Source organism: Eschrichtius robustus, chromosome 14, assembly GCF_028021215.1.
Source record: "Eschrichtius robustus isolate mEscRob2 chromosome 14, mEscRob2.pri, whole genome shotgun sequence".
Classification (NCBI taxonomy): domain Eukaryota; kingdom Metazoa; phylum Chordata; class Mammalia; order Artiodactyla; family Eschrichtiidae; genus Eschrichtius; species Eschrichtius robustus.
This window is the reverse complement of record NC_090837.1, coordinates 92,589,237-92,596,589: the sequence shown is the minus strand read 5'-3', so window position 1 is coordinate 92,596,589 and position 7,353 is coordinate 92,589,237.

Sequence of the window (7,353 nt, the reverse complement as noted above, 5' to 3'; positions counted from 1 at the left end):
GCATATAAATTATTGTTTAAAATATCAAACATCATAATATAACATCTCTTTTGGGGAATAGTGCCTCTTGGATATGTATACATTTTACATCTCTATTGAAGAGTTGGAAAGGACAAATGTCACACGAAGGATGGAATAATTACATTTTGTTCACGTATGTAGTGAACAGTTTGTACTATATGCAATGTTGATTTTACCTGAGATATCAGATATCACCACCAATCAGTCTAAGTTGTGTACAATATTAAAAGTAGCAGTGGACAATCTTTCCTATATAATACCTAGTCATCCCACTTACAATTTCTAAATTTATGATGATTCATTTTAGTTATATTTCTTAGTGCTCTCAATGGTCCATGCAATTTAGAATTTAGAATGCCAGCCTCTCTCAGTATTGAGAAAGAGGGCCAGATGTTGGGGAAGGAGGGTGGGGTGCGGAGCTGCGGAGAACATTCACAATACATCCTTTGCGGCATTTTTACTTTAGATGATTTTGCTGACAGTGAGGTGGCTGTAGTTAGAGTGAGTGAAATGGATTAGTTCTGCTAATGGCCTTAATATTTATTGTTTTGGACATCAGGCTCTATCTATCTAGGTCTCTGAAATAGAATTACATTTGTTAAAAAATTATAAACTTCAGAAACAGCAGGCAACCTAAAACATTTTTTAATGGATATTGGAACAAGAAAGGAATTTATTAAGTCAAACGACATTGGCTGAACAGCGCTAGACTGGATATACCTACTTCATGACTTGAAATGCATTCTTTTCCTTAAATGGTGAGTTCCTTAAAGGAGAATCCAAGTCTTACTCACTTGTGAATTCCCAGCTCTTAGAAGATTCAATTAATGTTTTTTAAATTGAATTTTGAAATAGTATTTTTTTTCTTTCGGCTACCTTATAATCAAAGTTTGCAAATATTCAGAAGAGTATAAGAGATGTAGAACAGATTTCTGTAATTCACACATACATAGACAGTGATGGCGAGGGCGTATTCGTCTTATGTACACGTTTGTGTCGAGAGGAATAGGGAATTTTAGAAAAACTGGTTTAACAGAATTTATAGAATAGAAATAGCAAGAGGTAATTTTGGAGTTATGTTAGACTATGCTGCCTAATAATTTCCTGTGATTAAAAAAAGCGAGGCCTAGCTATTTAGAGAGAGAGAGAGAGAAAAAGAGAGGGATTGAGAAAGAAGAAGGAGGAGGAGAGGGAGGGGTGGGAAGAAGGGGGAGGAGGAAGAGAGAAATGCAGAGACAGCTTTGAGAAAGGGATTTAGGAAGCTGATGAGGCTGGTCTCCCTTCCCTCCCTTACTCCTTCATTTTTGCCATCTCAGGTCTTCTGTGGAAAGCCACATAGCCTTTTGCCATCAGAGTGCCCTCCTGGCACTGCTGTGTATCAAAAGTAATTAAAAGGAGGCAAGAACAAGAGCCAAGAGATACCGGGTGCCCTCTACTCATGTTTTGTCAATATCAAGCATTCAGTAAGTATTTAGCCACTGACTAACCTTTGAGATCATATAAATCAGCAGCCTGATTTCCTAAAACACCTAGATACTAGGATAATTCATGTTTCCATGAATATTTAGATACTCTATCCAGTTCTTGCTCAAACATTGATTTAAAATTTTACCATATGGATATCAAAATTAGGTATATTTGCCTCATATTTTTCTTGAATAGCTTGGAAATAAAGATAGCAGTTTTGCCATTTTGGGGAGTTATTTGATTTTGCTTTTCTTTGTATATTACAAAAATAGCATAAAATTGCTATTGGGCCGTGCCCTCTGACATGCATTTATTAAATATCTTCTCTTATGTCAGCTCTAAACTTACACAAACCTTGCACTTTTCATAAAGACCCTTTCCCCGGTAAATATAATCCTCGTGATTTTAATAGTGACAGAAAGGGAAAGAAAAATCCATCAAGTCCACATCACCAATTTGTTATGAAATTAGCACAGAAAAGTCATATCCAGAATAAGCTGTATTTCCTTCAGCAGTTAGAAAGAATGAGTGTTTGCATCATCATTGCCAGTCTCTAAGTATTTTCCAACCTTCTACCTTCTGCACAGAATTGAAAGCACTCATACATTTTTCATTGCTTTCTTCAAATTCATGACCTTGTCCAGATCTGCTTGGAGCAGGACATTTTAGCACTAGGACTGACTGCTTGACCCAAGCTTCCTCACCCATTTTGATTTCTCTGATACTAGGGAAGCCTCACCCTTTCTTTAAAGGCATGACTCTCTAAAAGGAAAAATACTCCCAACTAATTTGGTAAAGTAATAAGATATGTCCAGCTAATATTTAAAGATTAAGTTTCAGGAACAGGTTCTGTGGTCTAAATCCAAGTGACAAAGGTTCTATATCATGCGATGGAAAATAATAAAGAAGCCACTGATGTCTAGTACAGTCATGACCACACTCATGTCACTTTGGATATTAAATCTTTGTCTACCAAATGTTCATTTTTAATAATTTTCTTTTTTTTATTAGAGGGTGAGCATAGTTCTGGAGGAAAAACTTTTTTCTAGTTGTGTGACACTGAGAAAGCCACTTAAAAACTTTGGGTGTGACTTCATTAGAAAATGTGTTGACCACCAATGTCATTTTCAATATTAATATTCTATGATTCCACCAAACCAGAGTCAACCTAATAAAAATTATATTCTATTATAACATAGGGTGAGGAAAACACTGGAAATACATAATAAATTCTCAGTAACCTTACATTTAATAAAGGGTGTTCCTTCTTTTACTTTATTTTAAAAATAGCAAGCCAATAAGTGAAGGCATAATTGACATTTTAAAGGTTAGCAGAATATGATCGCCAGAATTCTGTTTAACTACATAGTTACAGTTCCTCATTCAATAACAAAAATTAAGGAAATCATATAGTATTACAGTGCCAACAATATTAAACAACTCTTGAGTAAAACCCGTCGAGTTAGATATTCAAAATCTCAGTCATGCAAAGTTGTGGTGTAAAGTAGTATTTTTGAACTGCTTTACCTTTTTTTAAGTGATGGGGGAAATTTAATCTTGCACAGTATAAATTTTCCTCCTGGTAGCAATATCATTTGTAAATTTCTTAGAATTATGAGTAAGACATTAATAAGTCTTATCTATTAAGGATTGATATATAGAAACTATGAATTCAGAAGAAGGTAATTCTTGAACTATGCATTTCATGTATTTTACCAAGGGGAAAAAATCACACAGACAGATTTTAAAATAATTTAATTTTCTAATTTTATTATTGCCACATTATAATAATATTTTCTGTTCTGCCAGAAATTCACATTTAGTTTCCAGGGACAGCTATTTCTTTGCATTCCCTTCCCAAAGGTGGCCCAACGAGTATTTAAGTCCAGACGTCCCCGAACTATTATTTATCTGGGATAGATTGTGATTAAAAATAAAGAATGTCAAATCACATATTTTCCAATAGAAGCAAATTTGCAATGGGTATTTTATTTCTTAACAGGGGCCTAGCATCCAAAGTTATTTTTATCAAAGTACTCATAAACAATAAATTTAATCAATGACAAATGACATTTGTTTACAATGTACAGTATAAGACTTCACAAAGTATATATAAATTAATTTAAAAGAATTTACAGAAGGCAGACATACAGCACATAATTTTAATATATTTTGAAGATTCATAGGGATAAGGATTTTATAAGATGGGATAATTCTGTGTGGACCTAGGAAAAAGAGTATTACAGTGGAATATATAGTGTAGGTAAATAGTCAAAAGTGTGTGTGTGTGTGTGTGTGTGTGTGTGTGTGTTAGGGCTTGTGTGGAGAGAGTAACTGGGGCCCCTGCAGACCCTGGGAGGTCTCCTGTCATCTGCAGTAAAGATGATTCTTGATTTCATGTTCATTTACTGTCAAGGGGTAGACTGATTTGTTGCTGTGATTTATACAGTGCTTGCTATAACTAAAATTACAGTGTCTTATACTGGGAAAGAATCTTCTACTTCAGGTCATCACAAAAATTTGGAGCTCCATCTCCCCCCAACTCCACCCACTTATATATATTTTTTCTTTTTGATAAGAAAAAGCATTGTTCTTTGAATTATGCAATATATATGTAAATCTCAATTTTATTAATCAAATTATTTCACATTGATCTATATCATATTAATTTCTGATTCATACTTACTATCAAGATACTTCTGTCATTTTCTTCTTCATTTTCCCTGCCTTTCAGCCTCAGTCAAAGAGTTAATGATATTGAAACACCATAAAAACCCTCTCATAATGTTTTCTTTGAGAGAAATCATGTGGTGGCTTAAAAAAAAACTTTTTTTTAAATCATCATCTCAATTTTCTTTTTCTCCTTAATTTGGGTTTTTAAATTTCTGATTCCTGAAAATAAGCAACTCTTATGAGGGTGTGGATCACTTGAGTGTTAAGATAACAATCAAACTCCAACATGAACACAACTACAGGGACGGTGTGGAGACCTTGCTCTATTTGACCCACGATTCTGTGTCTACAAAAAGGATTGATTTTATGTTCTCTTTAAGTCTAAAATTGTCCTAAAATCAGGGAGCAGACTGAGGAAGTTAACTGCATCAACTACTAAACTTACCAAAATAACTATAGAAAATTTTAATCCACTCATTCTTCTTAAAACCAGAATATGGAATATGGACTAGGGTAGCAGACATAGAAGATGAGGTAAAATAAAAACTTATTAAGCTGAATTATTAGAAGGAAGTTGGTATATTTCAATTAAAAATGTATTTTTCCTCTCCTTTAAATCTTGACAAGATGTTAAAATCTTCAACTGGGAAAAATGTACTAAAATCACAAGTAAAATGTGGTTTTCATATTATTTAGTAATTTTAACTTATTTATTTATCTAAAGTTAATTTAAATAATTGTCTACTGAAGTGTGTAAGAAAAAACTTGATGTGTAAGGTATTTTAATGTAAAAAATGCCATTCCCCAAATTTCAGTTGAAAATGAAAGCTTTTTGAGTTCACATGAAAAAAAATGTAGCTTGGATATTATTATCTAAGTTGTGACAAATGCCATAAATAATTAAAGGAAAGTGCTACAGAATGATAAAGATCCTCAAAATAATAATCACAATTATAATATGATGAACTAGCAGGAATACAAAACATAGACATCTACTTAATTTTTTTATAGTTGTTCAACTATCGCTCTAGGATAAATAAGTCTGAATTTCCAACAAAGAACTCGAAGACAGTGTAGGAGTAATAAAACTTATCCTAATCATTCATGACCTACAACCAGTCTAATGAATTGCCTCATCAAGGCTTTCTATTGATATAGTGGTGATGAATCCAGGAAGGGTGAGGAACATCTAAAAAATTGGAAGAAACCCTTAAATGTACAAGGGCCTATTTATTTAGAGGCCATGTGGTATTTCTCGGCTCCCACCATGCCTAACTGGGAGATGACATGGCGTCAAGGAAACATTCCTGGATTAGAAGCCTGGAATGAGGCAAAACTATTCCTGACCATTTCTTTGCCTTTGAATAAATTACAATACCCACGGGTTTTGGTTTTCTCCTGAGCAGAACATAAAGCGGAAATTTTCTTCTACGTGATTGCTTTCAGAGCTAGCTAGCATTCCATCTATTTAGAAAATGTGTCCAACGTCTCATGATACTTCCCCAAGAGTCTATGAACTATCCCATGCCTCACCTCAGTTGTAATAATTGTAGAAATGATACAACGAAGATTCACATTCTCGAGTAAAAAAGGAAGCATTTGTGGTCGTTTCAGAGAAGAAAAGTGGGTGAATCTTTCGAATACATTGATAGAGAATTCACACGTGAGGCTGTTGACCTCTTATTTAGTCCCTAGCCAGTGTCACAGCTAATACATCTTCGTGTTGAAACTCAGATGAGGTTGACCATACGAAACTGATGCTCGTGTCACTGAAGAGACATTTAACCATGGGTGTTTTGTGATGAACATTCTTTTGTGTGCAATAATTTTCACTAAACTGAAGGAAGCATGCTTGATATGTGTTGTCTTTCTGTGGTAACTCCAAAACCTGATACAACCGATGTCTTCTTCTTTCAATTGCATACTTAGTACGAGGTGAAACTAGTAAAGAAGGCCACGTCTGTGACATAGAACTGAGGGCAAAATATGAAGACAGCAGAGTCCCAGTGTAACACTGGACACTTCATTGGAGTTTTTGTAATTTTATCTAAACTGTTGCCCTCCAGACTAGTCCCCCTCCTCTTACTCTACCCCCTCCATGGGAAATTGCACTCCATAAATTTCATAGGCTAGAAGTTCATTTGTGTGGTGTATCATCTACTATAATTATTAACCCAGGTCTAGTGGCAAAGTGCTATCTATTTTGAGAAGGCCAAGTTTCCGGGATTATAAAGTATAGTTAATGATTGATAAAGCAGTTTGAAATTGTAAGGTATTGACAGACATGATAGATTTGGAGAAAATGTATAATTTTCACTTTGAGCAGTTTTTAGTAGAATGTTTGCTATAAAACACAAAGTGTTAAAGGCCTAAGCTCGGCCCCGCTAAATGTATACTGCCCATTTATTGTGCTGTATGTGTTGTAAAAATCATATCTGGACTACAATGTTTTTACAAGAATATAATTTTCTTAGCGTGTTTTCATGGTAGCATTAATGGTCCATTTTAGTAAGTGGCTCAAATAATCAAGGGAGTAGTGTAATCATGCTTTTTTACAGAGTTTTCTGAGATATTGGCCAAAGAATGAGGGGCAGACATCAATTTTTATGATGTTTTTAATATCTACTATAAAGATACCACATGCAATAAATTGGATTTATAGAAACTACTAACAGTGTAAAGTTACTTATCAGTCCACTGCTTCTATACTGGACAGAAAGAATAAGTGGTTAACCATTTTATAGGTGATAAATTATTTTCAAACATAATTGCCCAATGAAGACAGAGGAAAATTGTACAAGGTACCAGGACTAGTACTATAGTTACTACTTGTTGGAAAAGGTGAGGTTTACTTTTAATAAATACGTTTCACTTTATTTCACATGCTCTATCAAACCACATCTTCCTTAATATATAAGTAAATATATATTTCTTATTTCATTAAGTTCAAATTGTGGCAGTGGCCAAAACCTATTGATTCATAAATATTTATTGCATAAACAAATTAGTTCTGAGTGCCTATTATTTGTTTGATGACTAAGAGAAAGAAGTGTTTTCTTTTCCCTCCCACCAGAATAGTAAACCATTGGGTCAAAGTTATTTTGTACTTTTCTACATAATTATAATGTCACGTGTACAACAATTAATATTATCAGAACAAAAAATTGGGGACATAAAAAATAAATCCCTTCA